The sequence below is a fragment of the Balaenoptera borealis genome, assembly GCF_965194805.1.
Source record: "Balaenoptera borealis genome assembly, chromosome: 1".
Taxonomy (NCBI): Eukaryota; Metazoa; Chordata; class Mammalia; order Artiodactyla; family Balaenopteridae; genus Balaenoptera; species Balaenoptera borealis.
In genome coordinates this window covers 145,046,993-145,067,448 of record NC_138860.1, presented here as the reverse complement: position 1 = coordinate 145,067,448, position 20,456 = coordinate 145,046,993, and positions in this window count along the sequence as shown.

The window sequence follows — 20,456 nt, the reverse complement described above, 5'->3', positions numbered from 1 at the left end:
ATTAAAGACGAATCCATTTCTGAAAGATAGAGACATATAAATGATTAATCACAGCAAAACTGCTCAAGCATCATGCCAAATAGAACACAGAAATTGCAACGGAGCACCAAGGAGGAAGTGAGTTTCAAGGAGCTGGTTTTTGCAGCGCGAGTAGAAGTTTTCCAGGAAAGTCAGGTGGGGAAGTAACATTCCAGGAAAAAATACCCAGTGCAATGAATGGCAGAAGGGAGAATGTCTTGAAATCTCTTGATTTCTCTTCCTTCTGCTTTCCTACATTCAAAATGAGATTAGAAAGATCTGCCTTTCTCCTATTTTTCTGAGATGTTCTGAAGGGGAATGAGACCATGAATTCGTAACACAATTCAGTCCAGGGAAAAAAGAAATATACACACTCAATATGGCTATCATCTCTCTTTAGAGCTGGCCTCTGATTGATAACCACAAGAGCAAGTAGTCTCTATGACATCATTAGGCCCACAAAGGACTCTATGAGGATGGAAAAGGGCCTATCATTCCTCCACTGCCCTCAGTTGCATTTTCCCAAGTTCAAGACACGTGGAGAAGTAAAGTACAGGTACAGTATGTCCGCATTGTCTCTCAGAGCCTTCTTGGGGAGTATTTTCTTAAGTCCCTGCTCCACCTGAGAAAGTCTTTAAAACCAGAGCCGCAGATACAATGACAAACTATAACAGGATTTTCCAAGAAGAAGCAATTGATGATGGGGGCGGGGGCAGGGAGGAGATGAGTAAGAGCAAAGTAGGTCAAAAGAAAAGTATTTTGGGAGCTCTCTTGTCTTCAACAAAATGAAAACATTTTACCTTGACAAAGCTCTCAGGTTTTAGGAAGCCTTGTAATTTACCCTCTGTAGAAGACATAGTTTTCCCTTTGTTCTATGAAATCACACAGTGCTCTTAGAGATGAGGTGGGCCCTTACTAGCTGTGTGATCTCAGGTAAGGCATTTAGCATCTCTGGTCCTCAAATTTCTCATCTGGAAGATGAAGAAATTTAACTAACAGATTGGTAAAGTCTCTTCTGGCTCTTAAAAGTCTTAGCTCACATCTGAAACCCTGTACTAATTAAGCATGGGGGGAGGGGAAGGGGAGGGGCATTTGTAAGATACAGGCTGGGTCATGTTCAGTTTACAGTCAGACATGGGAGGGGAATCTGACAGTCACCAAACAACTACCATGTGTAACACACTGTGCTAGATTCTTAATATCCTTGTTCTCGTTTTAACCATGACATCAGCCCCGTGAAGTGTTGGAGGGTAATGACCACTCCTTGGCACGCCTTCAAGTCCAGAACCAGTTGAAAGATCTATAGAAAAATCAGACAGAGAGAAATCAAATGCTCAGATTTATTGCTGATGCAGCTGGATTGGAGAAAGTGCCAGTGTGTGACCAGAATCAAGCTTCCTATAACTACCTCCTTCCTAACTCCCTTGCAAGGCTACCTTCTGTAAGAAGGCAGGTAAAGAACACATGTATCCTTCACACAAGCAGATGCAAAAGTGAACTCCCAGACAAGGCTGAACCTCTGGGACAGCCCTTCACTCACATTCAGTGAGCAGGTAAGGCACTCCTGGTCCTCTGGGAGCCATGAAAGAGGAAAGACAGAGAGAGCGGGAGCTTTCTGCTCCTACTTTTCCTTTCCTGCAGGTGGCATGGCAGCTCTTCTTCTATAAAAATGGGGGTCGTCATGCAGGATAAGCAACCCCTTCAAAACTATGATTACCCATGTTTACAGGAGCTCAGTGACTCAAACTAGCTGCCCAAGGTGACCCAGCTTGTAAGGGGTAGGGCCAGGGTCGGCACTCAAGTCTGCCAAACCCTCTCTCTTCCCACTCTACTGCATGAAGCCATGTGCAAACATGCACACACAGCTTTGGTGAGTTACAGTGTCATGGGTATCATGTGAATAGTAGAAATGCCATAGACTATTTTAAAATATGTACTGTAAACATCTAGGTTTTCAGAGTAACTTGTCATCTCAGCATCTCAGTTACTGTGAAGATACATATGTTTATAGATGTGTGTGTGTGTATATATGTATATACATATGTATATACTGTATCTCTGTGTGTGTGTTTATGTAGCACCATCTTGTAGCCTTGTAGCAATAAGCTTTGGGATGCACATAAACAGCAAAGGGAATAAAATGGTTGTTATGCTATCGATTATATATATCAACTTAGATTTCTATATATAATCCCCACAAGACCTTATTAATCCGGACACATGCATTCATACAGAAATGAGCAATTATAGATTTAAGCACCAGTGCTCTAAAAAGTTACTTTTAAAACAAATAACATTCTTTGTACCATATCTTATTCTCATCCCTGCTTTCTTAAACTGTATTTAAGGATACAGTTTAATACAGTTTAAATACAGCTACGGGGCTGTATTGCAGTAATGAATCAGAGGCTGGATTGTGTTCGGGAGATGATGAGCTACCAGTATTTACATGACTATGCTTTGCCAGGACGCATATCTACCTGAATAGTATTGGGATATCTGTTCTTTTGAATTTGCATATTTTTGATTAATTACAGGTAATGAGCTAGATATTAAGAACCACCAGATAAATGATTAAATAGTTGACACAAGATTCTCCTTGGCGTCTCCCCATATTTTAAACAAGGAAGCAGTCTAGCAAAGTAGTTTAAGACTGTGTACTATGGAGTCAGATGCCACCTGCCACTTGTCAGCTGTGTGTGCTTAGGCAAGTGTCTTTGCCGCTCTGAGCCTTATTTCTCCTATCTATAAAATAGGAGTAATAATGGCACCTTCGTCACAGGAGAGCATTCTGAAGGTTAAGTGAAATCACTCACATAAAGAAATTAGTAATATACCCAGAATACACTAAGCATTTAGAAGGAAAATGGTCATCCCTATTGTATGAGGCAGACAATATAGTGATAACGGATATGGTTCTAGAGTCAATCTGTCATTGTTTATTATTATTATTTTTACTATTACTATTATTATATTTGAATCGAGGGAGATTCAAGACCTGCTTTTCTCATATTTCTGATGTACTTATGTGTTAACAAAAGATAGAAATTATAAATAATATAGATTGAAGTATTTTGTTTGGGACTTGTATTGAACTAAATACTAATCTGCTTAAGGTGCATTTAGGAGAAAATCCAATGGTCTTGAAACAAACAGCACAGTGGTTCAGTACTATTAGGCATGGGTTCACTGTGTTGAACGGGTTTTGCTTATTTGTTTGGTTTTTAATTAGTACAATCTTAAAAACATGAATTTTGATTCGGCCCATTTGAAATTCAGCATATTTTATCCTGGGCTTAATTCAGTTTCTAGTTGATGTAAGCTCCTTTAATTATTTTAAGAAATATCTATGAGTAGAGTGCAAATGATAATGCTAGCAATAAAATAATATTTATAGATCACTTTATACTTTTTTTTTTTTTTTTTTTGGCCACACCACACAGCTTCCAGGATCTTAGTTCCCCAACCAGGGATCGAACCCATGCCCCCTGCAGTGGAAGCATGGAGTCCTAACCACTGGACCACCAGGGAATTCCTATCATTTTATACTTTTTAGAGGACTTTAAGTACATTCCCTTCTGCTAAAATCCCTTAGGTTCATGGATCAGGGACACTCAGCCCATTGTATAGATGGGAACACTACAGAGGTGAAGAAACGCAGAGAGGTGAGGCCAGCTTATGATGATACTACTGACCTAAGCTGTGGGGTAGGCCAGTAAACAATGCGAAATCCCTATTGCAGGCCCCAGGAGACGGAGACGGAGACAGGGAAGGGGACAGGCCATCACCATGGAGGAGCCAGAGGATGGGAACGGGGTGTTCATGAAACACTGGACTCGATTCTTTAAGACCCCTTCTATCCGTTAATATTCTATGTCCCTATGAAACAGAGCTTTTAAGCATCAAACTGATTTGGTCCTGGAACGAGGTCAGTCTGGCCTTTTCCCACAGAATGTGCTCTACAGAAAGAAAAAGCCTCAAAGGACCCTCTTGGCATGGACGCCCTGCTGCTCCCCTTCACTAGCCCAGGGCCAAGATTCCTATCGCGGTGACTAGAGATGAAGAAGGCAACACACCAGGCCCTTGATACTTCTGAGCCTCCCCAAATAAGCCAATCCCCCAGGACTCCCCACAGGCGAGGGGCAAGAGAAACCCTTTGAGGCTCAGCTTGAATCCGCCAGCCTTTCAGAACACTGAGAAAGCGAAACACAGCAGTTCCATGACTACTCATTTGGAAAGAGCCCATCTTTTTCAAAACGTGGGTCTTAAAAGTGGATCCTCTATTTTTGCTTTTGTTGCTTTTGCTTTTGGTGTCACATCCGAAAAGTCATTGCCAAGACTGATGTCAAGGAGCTTAACCCTTATGTTTTCTCCTGGGAGCTTTCTGATTTCAGGTTGTACATTCAAGTCTATCCATTTTGAGTTGATTTTTGCATACGGTGTAAGATAGGGATCTGGTTTCATTCTTTTGCGTGTGGCTGTCTGAAAACAGGATATGGAAGAGATCTGTACTCCCATGTTCATTGCAGCAGTATTCACAGTAGCTAAGATGTGGAAAAGATATGTGTCCACTGACAGATGAATGCATAAAGAAGATGTGGAATATATAATGGAATATATATTATATATACATATATATATATAAAATGGAATATTATCCAGCCATGAGAAAGAAGGACATCCTGCCATTTGCAACAACATGGATGGAGCATTACACTAAGTGAAATAAGCCAGACAGAGAAGACAAAAACTGCATGGCATCACTTATATATATGTGGAATCTAAAATTAAAAAGTCAAACTTACAGAAACAAAGAACAGAAAAGTGGTTGCCAGGGGCTGGCAGGTGGTAGAAATAGGGAGAGGCTGATATAAGGGTACAAACTTTCTGCTATAAGATGAATAAGGTCTGAGGATCTAATGTAAAACATGTATAATTGAAATTTTCTAAGAGAATAGAACTAAAATGATCTCACCAAAAAAAAAAAAATCCCAAAACAAAACAAAACAAACAACAAAACCAAAGTGTATTGTTTTGCTCCTTCCCCTCTCACACAGGTGGGGATCTGTGAGGATCTGCCTGCGGTCTGCATGAGAAGCATAACCTTGATCTATCAATGTCACCCCTAAGAGGGACACCTAGGATCACCAAACCAAGATGCGTTCTGGATGAGACGGCCCAGCGACTCCTGCTTAAATTGTCCTGAGGGTTTGCAGCCTAACAGAAAACTAAAGTGGCAGTCCCTGTCCTTGAGGATGATATAATTAAAGTGGATTAAAATAACCTAGATAACAGTTCTGACCTTCCTGCCCTTAGAGATCTAGATACTGCTCAATTTCTTTTTTTTTAAATAAATTTATTTTATTTTATTTATTTCTGGCTGCGTTGGGTCTTCGTTGCTGCACGCAGGCTTTCTCTAGTTGTGGTGAGCGGGGGCTACTCTTCGTTGTGGTGCGCGGGCTTCTCATTGCCGTGGCTTCTTTTGTTGCAGAGCACAGGCTCTAGGCACGCGGGCTTCAGTAGTTGCGGCACGCGGGCTCAGTTGTTGTGGCTTGTGGGCTCTAGAGCGCAGGCTCAGTAGTTGTGGCTCACAGGCTTAGTTGCTCCGTGGCATGTGGGATCTTCCCAGACCAGGGCTCGAACCCGTGTCCCCTGCATTGGTAGGAGGATTCTTAACCACCGCACCACCAGGGAAGTCCCAATACTGCTCAATTTCATGACCCACCATTCAAAGTTCTCACTGCTGTACATTCCCATGAGCTTAAACTCTCTTGTGTGTATCCCTGTTTTCTGTTTACACACAAAGTGGCAGACCAGTATCAGGTGTTATTTCTTAAAAACTAAATGTGTCTTTGCCCCCTTTCTCGTCTCTGATTTTTGGCATCAAGCTGCTACAGTTGGGGAAAGGGCCTAGCTTAACACGCAAGCTTCTCTCTGGTCTAGTTGCATGACTACTTTTTTAGTCTCAATACTTCTTTTTTCCCTACTATGCATCTTATACCCCTGCTTGGCTAACACCTTGCTATTTTATGCCTCTGTGCTTTTCTGCAAAGACTACATTTCCTTCACTGACTCTCTTCATCTCCTGGCCAACTCCTATTCATCCATCAAAATTCCACTCAAAAATTGCTGGCACCAGCCTCGAAAGCAGCCCCCTGCCCCGACACATCTAGCAGGCAGCCTCAGCCAGCACCAGAGCCCCTCCAAAGAGGTTCCCTGCCCACCACACCTGGGAGGCAGCCTCTGCCAGGACTGGCATCCCCCCAAAGTGGCTCTTGACCCAGGGGCTGGTCCTACATGCCAGAAAGCCTGCAACAGTCATGGCTGGGCTTTACAGCCAGCCACACCAGGAGCCAGCCCCACACACTAGCATACCTGCAGCAACTGTGGACCAGCCAAAACAGGAGGGCGTACCCACCACACAGGGGATACTCCTGGAGCACCTGGCTCTGGTGGCCAGGGGAGACCATGCTATTGGGCCCCCAGGACACCGTCTACATAAAACCACTCCTTCCAAACCGGGAAACATAGCTAATCTACCTAATATGTAAAAACAGAGAGTTAGACAAAATAAGGAGACAAAGGAATATATTCCAAATGAATGAATACAACAAAACCTCAGAAAAAGAACTAAATGAAACAGAGATAAGCAATGTGCCAGAAAAAGAGTTCAAAATAAGGGTCATAAAGATGCTAACTGAACTTGGGAGAAGAATGGAGGAACACAGTGAGAACTTCAACAAAGAGAAAATATAAAAAAGAACCAGTCAGAGCTGAAGAATATAATAACTAATGAAAACTACACTAGAGGGAATCAACAGCAAATTAGAGGATGTAGAAGAATGGATCAGTGATCTAGAAGACAGTGTAGTGGAAACCACCCAATTGGAACAGCAAAAAAAAAAAAAAAAAAGAATTTTAAAAAAAGAGGAGAATTTAGGGGACATCTGGAACAACATCAAACATACTAACATCCACATTATAGGCTTACAGAAGGAGAAGAGAGAGACAAAGGGACAGAAAATCTATTTGAAGAAATAGAACAATGCCTGAAAATTTCCCTAACTTGCTGAAGGAAACAGACATCCAAGTTCAGGGAGCACAGAATCCCAAACAAGATGAACCCAAAGACACCCACACCAAAACAAATTATAATTAAAATGTCAAAAGATACAGATGAAGAGAATCTTGAAAGCAGCAAGAGAAAAACAACTAGTTACAAAACAACTATCAAAATACTAATGGCATTTGTCACAGAATCAGAATAAATAATCCTAAAATTGGTATGGAACCACAAAAGACCCCAAATAGCCAAAGCAATCTTGAGAAAGAAGAACAAAGCTGGAAGCATCATGTGCTCTGATTTCAAACTATATTACAAAGCTCTAGTAATCAAAACAGTATGATACTGGCACAAAAACAGACCCATAGATCAACAGAACAGAATAAGGAGCCCAGAAATAAACCCACACTTCTATGGTCAATTAAAGGCAGGCTTTTCAATAAATGGTGTTGGGAAAACTGGGCAGTTGCATGCAAAAGGATGAAACTGGACCTCTTTCTTACACCATATACAAAAAATAAACTCAAAGGGGATTAAAGACTTATATGTAAGACCTGAACCCATAAAACTCCTAAAAGAAAACATGGGCAGTAAAATCTTTGATATCAATCTTGGTAATATTGTTTTTGGATCTGTCTTCTTAGGCAAGGGCAACAAAAGCAAAAATAAATACAAGTGATTACAGTAAACTAAAATAAAAAGCTTTTGCACAGAGGGAAAAAAAAAACATCAAGAAAACAAGGCAACCTATCAAATGGGAGAATACATTTGCAAAGGATATATCTGATAAGGGGTTAATATTCAAAATATATAAAGAGCTCATAGGACACAATATCAAAAACAAACAATCCAATTAAAAAATTAACAGAAAATCTTAATAGTCATTTTCCCAAAGAAGATATAAGATGGTCAACAGACACATGAAAAGATGGTCAACATCACTAATCATCAGGGAAATGCAAATCAAAACCACTATAAGACACCACCTCACACCTGTCAGAATGGCTGTTATCAAAAAGACAACAAATAAAAAGTGTTGGCGAGGAGATGGAGAAAAAGGACACCCTTGTGCACTGTTGGCAGGTATACAAATTGGTGCAGCCACCATGGAAAACAGTAGGGAGGTTTGTCAAAAAAATTAAAAATAGAGCTACCACACAATACAGCAATTTCACTTCTGGGCATTTACATGAAGAAAATAAAAACATGAATTTGAAAAGATATATACACTCGCTACAGTTTTACTTACAATAGCCAAGATATGGAATCAGCCTAAGCATCCATCAATAGATGAATGGATAAAGAAGATGTGGTGTATATAGACAATAGAATATTACTCAGCCATTAAAAAAAGAATAAAATCTTACCATTTATGACAACATAGATGGACCTAGAGGGCATTATGCTAACTGAAATAAGTCACACAGAGAAAGACAAATAACATATTATTCCACTTATATGTGGAATCTGTAAAATAAAATAAACAAACAAACAAAACAAAACAGAAATGGACTCATAGATACAAACTCATAGAGAACTCATAGATACAAACTCATACAAACTCATAGAGAACAAACTGTTGGTTGCCAGAGGGGAGAGAAGTGGGGAGTTGGGCAAAATTGGTGAAGGAGATTAAGAGGTACAACCTTCCAGTCATAAACTAAATAAGTCATGGGGATGTAATATACAGCATAAGGAATATAGTCAATAATACTGTAATAACCTTGTATGGGAACAGATGGTTGCTAGACTTATCGTGGTGATCATTTCATAAAGTAAATGTTGAATAACTATGTTGTACACCTGAAACTAACATAATATTGTACATCAACTATACTTCAATAAGAAAAAAATTGCAGGCTCATAGACTCCCTTCCCAATGCCTAGTCTGACCCATCTGATTTGGATGCACTCTGCATTTCCTTCATAACCTCTGTCACAGGGTCTTATCCTATTTGTCTACATGTCTGTCTCCCATCCTTGGCTCTAAGCTCCTGGAGGATGGGACACGGTCTTACTTCTGCCTCCAGTAGATTTCCAGGGCTGTGTATAGTAGGTGTTTCATACATTTTTTTCTTTTGTTGTTTCATTTACTTAGTAATTGAGCAATTAGTTGATTGACCTCTTTTAGTTGCTCAGAGACCTTTTATCCTCATTCAAGGCTCTCAAGTATTTTTTGAATAGATAAAGTTGCTGGACAAATGAGGAATCTCCAAGTAAGTGGAGGTCACTTTGTCAAGTTTCCAAGTGTTCTCCTTTGATTCATCTATACTTGGCAGCCAGGTACAGCAGAACACCTGGCCTGGTGTTTTCAGTCAATGTAGTTATTCTTCACAGGGCTGATAATAAGCAACATTGCCAATTTCATCTTTAGGGCCTTTCAATTCCCCCCTTCTTCAAGCTCTGCATTTCTTTCCAGGCTTACTTCCCGATTCCCAGTGCACATAGGGCCCCCGTCCTCAGCTGGCTTCTCAGAAGTTTGGGACTCTGCTTCCATCTCTATGACTAACCGGCTGTGTGACCTTGGGCACATCACTTCCCCTCTCTGTGCATCATTTGCCTTCATTGTCAAATAAGGTAAGAAGGAAAATGACAGTCTACCATTGAATCGAAGCCCAGGAGACAGACAATGCCTGGTAGAAACTGGCTTAATGTAGAGTGGAGACTTGGAAGAGTCTGGAGCCATGGGCTGTGCTGTCTGCAACCTGTACTCCAATCTCACCTCCCATCTTCAGTTCTGTCAATCATCCAATTCTCTGTTTTTTTTTGGTTTTTTTTTTTGGTGAGGAAAAGACATTACCTCTCTGATAGGGCTGTTGTAAATCAAAAGGGTTAATGGGTATGAAAGATCTCTGGCAACTGTGAAGTTCTACAATCATTACAATTCCTCTAAAAAAAATCATACATATCAATGGGGGTGTTCCATGACTTAAATCACCGTTTACCAAAGTGCATTTCATGAACCTGGTTCTGTGAAGTATTTACAGGAGTTAAAGGGTGAAGGGGTAGGAAAAGTGAGGTTCTGTGGTCAAATCAATATAAGGAAAAATGGGATGACAAAGTTAAGTGAGAGTTCTTTACTGAGGAGGGCCCTGCTTTGACTAGCTACTATGCACTGTGAGTCTAAAAGGGGAACATATTTTTGCAACATTTCTCAATCCCTTCTGGCCACGGACCTCTGCTGCTTGATAGAGCATCACATGAGCATATTTTGGGAAATGCTGCCCTAAACGAAAGGAATAAAGTGCTGTAGGAATCTTCGACGCTGTTAAGGGATTTAGGGGAGATATCCTGGGCAGGTAAGAGGTGCTTTCTGCATGTTTTATTTCCAAACCCTGTGGGAAATAAGCTGCGGAAGTCATAAATCATAAGCTGTGGAATGCTGGGGGGCGGGGGGTTGGGATTATAACTTGGAGTCAGGACCCCTGGGTTGCAACCCTAGCTCTACCACTAACTCCCTGTGTGACCCTGGGCCATTCTCTGAGGCTCAGTTTGCTCATGTGTAAAATGTAGGGCCGGATGCTGGGAGCATCAGGACCACCAGAGACCAGTCAGAGATGCCCGGATCACTGCCACAACGTACTTGCTGAGGGCAAAGAAGAGGAAGAACAAGGCAGCATGCATATTTGTTGTCATAGGAAAACACAGCAGCGCTCAGGTCTCGGATAATCAATTCAGGAGCAGGTCTTCTGGAATTCAAGGTTCCCTGGTAACAAGGCCCTAGATGGTAGAAACTGAGGTTAGCATATGAGCAGCCTATTCGAGAAGACTCTGATGGGGAGGTGCCCTCACCACTAGCTGCCCATTTTACCTCCTAACACTTCAAGAGTGACTTAGACACCACTTACCCTGGGGCTGGGGTCTCTTCCCGTATTACCTCAGTATTTTCATAGGTCCTCCACACACCACACCCACCACCCAAATGTCCACAGCCTATCAGACACTGGAGAGGTCAGTGTCTCATGGCCCCCTAACACTTAGAGCTGCATTAATCTTGGACCCGTGGCAAAAAAGCTGACCTCAATATTCACAGCCATGCTCTCAAAATACCAGATTTATGACGTGTGAAAGGCATCAGCAAAGTTTCTCATTTGCATTTCCTGCTCAACTGGTGATAGATTGAAAGCATTAGCTGCAAAGCAAGTAAAACCCAGAGTCTGGAAGGAATTCAAATCCATTTGATTCAACAAGTGCTTTCTGAACATCTGCTAGGCAACTGGTAGCTTCTTTGTGCAGAGCAGAGGGTAAGGAGGGGACTTCCATTTATCAGAGTTACCAAGATCTATTACCTTCCTGGCATAGCTATTCTCTTTAATCCTCATTGTGAGGCATTTGGTGACACCATCTGACAGGTAAAGGGGCCCAAGAAGTAAGTAACTTGCCAAATATCACAAATAAATAGGGAATCCAGAATTTGATTCTAATATCTGTCTAATTCTATAGTCTGAGCTATTTCCACTAAAACCAAGCTGCCTCACCAGTTATGGATGGAATAAGGAATTGTGACCCTCAGGAGGTGATGAGGGTTTGGAGAGATAACACAGGACAAAGAGGGCCGAACGGTGGGAGGTACACAGAACTGAGAATCAGGAACTCTGTGTGTTTGTCTGCTTTGATCTCTGAGAAAAAAATAAAACTACATGCTTATATACCTATATTTGTTTTTTAAGACCAGTTAAAAAATACAAAGATTGATCTATGTTCTACTTCACAGAGCCACAGAATTTCAGAATATGATTTTACAAGAGGCCATATAGATCATCTTATCTAAGTCCATTGTTTCAGAGATAAGAAAAGGAATTCTCAGACACCTTAAATAACTTGTCTAGGGTCATATAGTAAGGAAACCACAAAAGTTGGCCTGGAACCTGTGTTCCTGCTTCTTAGTCTACTGCACACTCCATTACACTGCTTCTCAGCTTTTAACTGAGCCCAAGAGAGTGAGTGTCTCATTCACATTTATCCATCGAAGTCCATTCATCCATCCACTGTCCATCCATCTATCCATACTCTATCCACCCATCCATCTATACAACCTCCATCCATCCACCCTCCATCCAGCATCTATCCATCCAACCACCCATCCTTCCATATACCCATCCACCTACCCTCTATCTATCCACCCTACATCCATCTATCTCCCATCCTTCTACCCATCAAGTCATCCTTCCTTCTAGACAACTCTAGTCAAGCACTTACTCTAAGCCAGGTCCCAAATCAGATCTCAAAGAACTCCAAGCTTCTTGCCTGTTCCAGTAGCATGTTTTTACTGTAAGAGTGAATCTGGATCAAAGTTCTATTCCATGGTAGCAGGCTATATATCCAGGTGTCACAAATAAAGAACACATCAGGTGAGAGAGGAAGGTTCTCCAGGGCCTGAACTTGCTATCATTTTTCAGCCTAAATGCCTCCATAGGCATTCTGGTGCTTGAATGGATGGCACATACATGTATCTGAGCCAGGGATTGTGGGAAGGCGATGGTCTGACATTTGGGAGTTGGTCAAGACCTGTAGCTCTAGCCTAGAGCTGGCCTGAAAAAACATTTCCTCATAAAAACAATATTATAATTTCATTAAAAAATAATGAATATTGGCAAAAGTTTTGCCTGATTATCCATTCATCAGTATTTGCTGAGAACCAATGATGTATTTCATATGTTTTTCATTTAACACTCACAGTAAGTTTATAAGGTAGATACTAATGCCTCCTCCCCCTTCACCTTATGGATGCAGAAACTGAGCTCAGAGAGGTATGCACCTTTCCCATAATCACATAGATAGTAAGTAGAAGAGCCAAGATTTTAAGCCAGGCTTCTTGGACTTCAAAGCTTATACTAAACTAAGCTGTCTCCAAAAACAGCTTGTGCTCAAAAAAAGAAGGAATAACTCCTTGTTATAGGGTTCAGAAAAAGGCTCACAGAATAGAATTCCAACCAGAAAAGAGGTAGGGTTCTGGAGAGGGCCCAAAAGGGCATCCCCAGGAAGAGAAACAGCTTGAGCAAAGGCACAGAAACGAAGAAGCATGGGCTGGGTTAAGGAAACACTAGGTGGTGATAGAGCCATGAGCTGGGAAGAAGTAGGTGGGGTCATGTTGTACATGATCTTCACCCTATGAATAATGAGGAGCCAATGAAGGTTTCTGAGCAGGAAGGTGATACAATAAAATCCATGCTTTCAAGATACTCAATCTAGTGGTGAAAAGTATGAAAGCTTGAAGGAAGAAGATCCTCTAAGAGGACAATGTTTAAGAGACTCCTCTAGAAAAGAGGGAAAAAATGTAGTTACATTACATTACATGAAAATGTAACTAGGATGGCAATGGCAAGAAAGAGAAAGGAAGAGAAGAATGTAAAGATGCTAAAGTGGTTGAATAAATGGTTGGGTGAGTGGATGAATGTCTGGCTGGCTGGCTGGATGGATGGATGGGTGGTTGGGTGGATGAATGGTTGGGCGGATGGGAGGAAGGATGGCTGGCTGGCTGGCTGCTGGGTCGATGGATGGATGGGTGGTTGGGTGGATGGATGGATGGGTAGATAAAGGGGTGGTTACTTGTGCTTGTGTTAGAATTTCTCTATAGGAATCTATCTCCCTTCCTTTGAGCTTCACCAACAGTGTATGTAATTTTGGGCTTTTCCCCTAGTGAGACCTCAGTAACAACCGTAATTATAGACCTGGCAGCCTCCACTTCTTTCTATCTTCTGGGTAGAAAGGCCAGAACATGGAAACCTCTCCACTCATCCACTCTCCACATCATCTTGAGACTCTTCTACCAAACCGTGATTTTGTCATGTCTCCCCCCCACATTGTCAATGTGATTAAAAAATATGTGATTTGTTCTGTCATTCATGACATGTACTGAACACTGTACTAAGTGTTATGATATAAAGTCTGTGAAAAGCCTAAGCTTTGCTATCAGGCTTAATTTGATTTGATACTGACCAGACCACTTCTTAGATGTGTGAACTTGGACAAGTGACTTAATTGTATTCAAACATACCTATAAAATGGTCATAACACCAATTTATAGGGGAGTTATGGGAATTAAATGAACTAATATATAAAGTGGCCAGTGCACAGTAGATGCTCAATAAATGGAAACCGTATCTTTAAATAAGATCTTCTAATCCCTATAATGAGGCTCTTTTTAACACCTTCCTGTTTTCTCAAGCATCACTGGGTGTCCGGGTTCCCTTAAACAGAGACTCCTTCTGCAGTAGCATAGTTTTTGCATCTGGAAGATTAGGCCCTCTCATACCACCACCATCACTCTTTATCATAAATCCACAAAGTTAATATCATTTTTTCATCATTTAACAATGGGCGGCTCCATCCCTCTAACTTTCCAGTTGCTTCTCTATTGAGGCAAATTCTCATTGTTTGGTTCAGATACCACCTGAGGCTTGATAGGAGAATTACACCCTCTAGCTTTCCCAAGCATTCTGCAACGCAATCAAGTGTCACAACTATATCTTTAGCATTGACATCAAAGGGAAGTGTCATATTCAGCAGAGCTTGCAAGAGGCATTGCTATGATCAGGTATCTATGTGTTTGCAAAGGACTGGTATTTGCAGCGTCTGTCTCCCTCCATCATCTTGAACAATGTCACAGTAGTGAAAAGGATGGGAAAAATCCTTAAAAGCATGGAAAGAGGAAGGTCCCAGGGACCAAGTGAAACTGCTTCTCTTTGTTCATGCTCTCCCCTCTGTCTAAATCTTAACCAACTGCCCAAGCCAATACCATTGCCATCCTTCAGGAGCCTCCTCTGTCAGCTCCATTTCTGGTCGAGGTGGCCGTGGACACTCCCTTCGCACAGTCAGCTCGTCCATAGCAGGGCAAGGGTCATGCTCTCACCCTCTTCATCTCTCCTACCAGGCTCCCGCCACACCTCATTTATCCCCCTGCCACTTGGCTGCCCTTTGTCCCTCAGTCAGACAGGGGTGAAACGGGAATACGATGCCGGGAACATTAAGCTGGCGTTTCAAAAACAGTTTTCATGGAACAGTGAGCTAAGCATGATTTTTAAAAAGAGGGTTTCCAGATGAACTGTTAATTCCATTTTTAATTCCTTTGAGGTTCCCTGGGGGACTGAGTGATGGTGTTTTTCTTTCTGCAGGAAATGGAGTTTCTTCATCGTTGGTCTAGGGGAGATGGGTACCGCCATTAAAACTGCAGTCTCATTCCCGGCCCTCGTGAGGGCAGAAATTGGAGCTTTTAAATACAAAGGGAGAGAGTTCCTTGGATCTAACCCTTTGTACCCTTTTATTCCCCTGGGTCGGGGAAGGAAAAGAAGAGCAGGTTACCTTATAGCATCTTTGCTGGACCCCTAACCTGCTATATTTCAGAGACACTTCTTTCTGCACCTTTTCTCACCTGCCTAATTCCTTCTCAGACTCCCACCTCTTACCACCTTCCCTGATTGCCCCACTGCACAGAAACTGCTCCCTTCTCGCTGCCTTTGCTTTATGCCTCCATCTTAACAACTCTCACAGTCTGATTTTATACTAATCCATCGTCTGCACTTCTCACCAGAAGAAGTGCCATGAGTTCTTTAAGACGGTGCTTCTCAAAGTGGTCCTTGGACCTGTGGCATCAGCATCACCTAGAACTTGTGGGAAATGAAAATTGCTGCCATTCTCCCTTCTCCAATAAACCCCAGCCAGACCTACTGAGTCAGGAACTCCGGGGGTGAGCCCAGCAATCTGAGCTTTAACAAAGCTCCCAGGAGATTCTAAAGCATGCTAAAGTTTGAGGACCACTGCTTTAAGGGTGGCACCAAGTAGAATACCCACCCGTCCCCCCACACAGTAGGCTCTCAGTAAATGTTTTGTTGAATGGAACTGTTTAATGATACAGCCCCTAACATGCTGCTGCTGATAATCTATAATGGAAAAGAAGCAGGATTCACTCAAGAACAGAGATGAACTACATATGTGCAACTGGCCAGCTCTCCACGCCACTAGTGCGTCTTAGACCAACATAAAATGTTTCAAAAGATCATTTCAGATATCAGCGGGTGTTCATTCCAAATCAGTTGATAACCGCTTTGTGTCTGAGACATCCCTGGAATGTTTATTGCCAGGAATTCTTCATTATTAAGGATGGTATTTTGCTGGAGAGTTCGGAAACCTCTGTTTGCACTGAAGCTGTTTCACAGTCTTAGAGGATGGTGCCTACAGCGTTTGGGAGCCCTGGCAGGGGAGGGAGGCAATAACAGTGCTTATTATTGTATGGATTCAATATAGAGCAGGTCAAAATCCTGTTCCCTGGAACACAAAAACTACTTAGAATAAGAGCCTGAAATAACACAGCTGTCCTATAAGATATTATTTTCCTCCAGTATCATCACTGTAAAGGATTTCACTTTACTCACCTTTCTCAAGAAAGACTCCCAGCAACAAAACAAAAGATAACAGTCCCAAGACCCAGATACTTTCTACCACAGGATTTTCTTACCCCCAACAGTACCATATACCTATATATGTATTTTTTTTCACACAACCAGATTTTAGTGACACAAATAGAATGACATCTTGCCAAAGCATTTTTTACTGATTTTTCTTCCATGTAATTCCTTCCTTCCATTTAGTTGCATTTTATTTCTTTAAGGAGGGTCAGTGCATTTTAATCACAATGTACACTGGCTTGCTAGAGCTATTGATGCAAAAATTCAAAGCTCAGTTCATTTAGATGTGAACTACCAAGTCCAATGAGAGAAGCAAAGGGTAAAATGAAATTACACAGCCTTTCGGCTGATTTCCCATTTCTGTGTATGTAAAGGCATGGGATGGTCTTTGATGTCCCCGATTCTGGAACAATAATGCCCTAGAAAGAGTTCATATAATATTAATAGCATGTTATTGAAAGAGATAAATATAAAACCCAATTTTTTTTTAAAAGAAAACTGACTTGGCAAGTAAAGATTATCAAAAGTCCTTTCTCTCTTATTTCAAAATAACAATCAATGCCCAAATAATACCACCTGTACAGTGCTTTGCAGTTTACGAAACGCTCTTATATCCATTAAGTCAATTAACCATCGTGGTCATTACTAATAAGTAAGATTTATACAGAGCTTATGACACACCAGGCATTGTGCCAAGCACCTCACATGGATCATGTAACTTCATCTTCACAACAATCTTCATATGTGTCCTCATTTTACACAAACAGAAACTGAGGTTAAGTGACTTAGGTCACACAGCTAGTAAGTGGTAAATCTAAGATGTAACCCAAGCCCTCTGATTCTACAAGCATCTGCTAGTGTCTACTAGTATTTTATACTAGTATTCTTCTAGCATCTAGATACTATCCACTAGTATCTAGTATCTATCTAGCAGCATCTTAGAGGAAAGAAATTCCAGCTCAGCTAGGTGAGGTGATATGCCTAGGGTCACGCAGGAGTAAGTAGCAGAGCCTGAATGAGGACCCAAGTGTCCCAACCCGCAGTTCCGAGACAGCCCCTGTGACCTCTTCATGCAGTGTACGCAAAGAGGCCCAAGCCAGACAAAGGCCCTTGTTGCCATTCCAGCCTTCCTCCTCGGCAGACAGCGCTCCTTGTGTCTAGCTGAACTTTCCTTCTATAATTAACGCAGAAAAAAAATGAGGAAAAATTGTGAAGAATGAGAAATAAGAGCTACTGAAAAAGAACATAAACAGAAGCAAAGTAATCGTCAGTGAGGGGGTAGGGGCTAGGAGTCGAGCAGGAGAATGCAGACGGGAGACGGAGACCTTTTTGTACTTGCTCAGTTCAGGAAGGCCACATTGTACCTGCAGGACAGAGCCAGCCCAAACTAGTTTCACGTGCCAAGGAGTGCCATTGCGGACATTCCCTTCACAGTGACTTCTCCTCCTGCAGGAGGATGCAAGAATGACCAGTCTTTTGCATGGCTCCCCTGACTTCCAGACTGTGGGCTTCTGGAGGGCAAGGTCCTGGCCTGCAGCTGCAGCGCCTTGCATAACACCTAGCACACTTGAAACTCCCAGAGGGTTTTGTTGACTGGAACTGCAGAGAATCTGGCTACTATTAACAGAGAGACAGGATGCTTCCACTTCTCTGCCTCAGTTACCCATCTGTAAAATGGGTACAATAATAGTACCTCCTTCACAGGACTGTCCTGAAGATTATATATGACATGTATATAAGGCATACAGCACATTGTCTGGCCCCACTGGGTGTTCCATAACTGATAGTCGTTGCTGTTAAAGTTAATATTGGCATCAAATGAAATCAAGTCACTATCCACTAAAATTACTTGGACTGTCTAGACCAGTTTCCTCATTTTACAGATGAAGGAATGAGGTCCAGAGAGGGAGAAGGGCTTATCCAAAGTCACTCAGTATTTAACAAGGAGAGGAAATAGAAAACCAAGGCTACCTACTACCTTTTGGTGTGATGTTTGTTTCTGATGACATGTGCTTCACTGACATAAGGGGTAGAGTTCAGAGTCAAAGCCAAATAACTTTCACTGGAAACCTACTATGTGCTAGATATTTTCACACCTATTTTCATTAAATATATCTCATTTAATGCTTCAGCATAAGCCTGCAAGAAGCAGGCATTGTTATTGAGTCTAAGGATTGGAGATACTAATTTAAAAGCTACCCAGTCAACCATAAGTAAGTGTTGGAGCAAAGGATTCCAATCCAGATCTGTCGCACTCTGAAGCCCATTGATCTTTCATTAAGAACCACTACAACCTGGAGACAGAAAAGCAAAGTCTAAAGTGCTGAAGAAAACCACCATGACTCTTGCTCCCAATGACAAGTAGCGTTCAACGTCTAGGAAGCCAGGGAAGGTAGCATGGAGTCATCCACTCAACAAAAGGGCCTTGCCAGCATGGGTGAGGTTCCTGATTCTAGAGCTAAGCTTGTCTGCAGTCTGACCTACCATCTGCAACCCCCCACCATCACTAGTCACACAAGCCTTAGTCCAGTTGGCAACTGCCTATCACCAGGACTACTGCCCATCTCCTCACTGGTCTCCTTTTCCCACTCTCTTACCCCTGAAGCGCACAGTCAGCCCTCCATACCTGCAGGTTCCACATCTGCAGATTCAACCAACCACGGATCAAAAATATTCAAAAAATTTCCAGAAAGTTCCAAAAAGCAAAACTTGAATTTGCTGCACGCTGGCAACTATTTACATAGCATTTACATTGTATTTACAATTATTTACATAGCATTTGCATTGTGTTAGGTATTACAAGTAACCTAGAGAATGATTTAAAGTATATGAAAGGTTGTGCGTAGGTTAGATGCAAATACTATGCCATTTTATATAAGGGATTTGAGCATCCGCAGATTTTGGAATCTGCAGGGGTCCTTGAGCCAATTCCCTGAGGATACCAAGGAATGACTGTATTCTCTACATGGCAGCCAGAATGATCATTTCAAAACATACATCAAACGATACTATTTCCCTGCTTAACCCTGCCAAGGGCTTCCCGCTCTCTTAGAATCAATTCTGAACTCTTTGTCATGGTCTTCAAGGTCCTACATGATTTGGTCGCTACCTGCCTCTCTGGCTTCATCTGCTACCTCTTTCTCCCTTGCGCTTGACACGTAGACCCCAACCTTCCTTCAGACCTTCAAATGGATCACATGCTCTCCTGTCTCGGGGTGTCAGGAACGCCCCTCCCCACACTTCTCCACTCAGCTACTTCTTGTCATTTAGGTCTCGCCTCAAATGTCCCTTCCACAGGAAACAGTTCTTCCCTGACCATCCTTTAAGAGTAGCAGCCCCTCGCCAGCTCTCTCCATTACATCACCTCTTTTATTTTCTTCATGGCACTTCTCATTAACTAAAACTATCTTGTCTGTTTGTCTCTGTCTCTGGTCAGCAGATAGCAAGCACCCAGCGTTACAAGTTTTATGAATAAATGGACATAAACAAGAGATTCTAACAGGGGCTGCCTCCAGGGAGGAGGAAGAACATAGGTCTTGATTATCATCACATAATTATGGTGAGGGGACCTGAGGACTGCTACGTACGGAGAGAAGACCGACTTTCTTCCCTCCCCATCTTGCAAATGGGTGGTGATGGGGCGCGGGTGCTAATTTGAAGACTGTTTGGGAGAGATACATAGCAGGAAGGAAGCCATCAACTGTCTACCCTTGGTGATAGTTACCCTGACAGCAGCTGCTATGGATACACTTCCTGAATACTAAACTGGGTTCATACAGGGCTTCGGATCCCACATTTGACAAGAGTCATACTCGGGCCCCGAACCATCAACCTGACACAGCTCAAGCAGTTCCCCGGGGCAAACAGCACTTGTGGAACCTTAAGTTGACAACAGAGTGTTGAAACCAACAGCTGCGTGTCTGCGTACACACCTTGCTACCGGATTTGTACCAAAGAGAGTTTTCACAAAG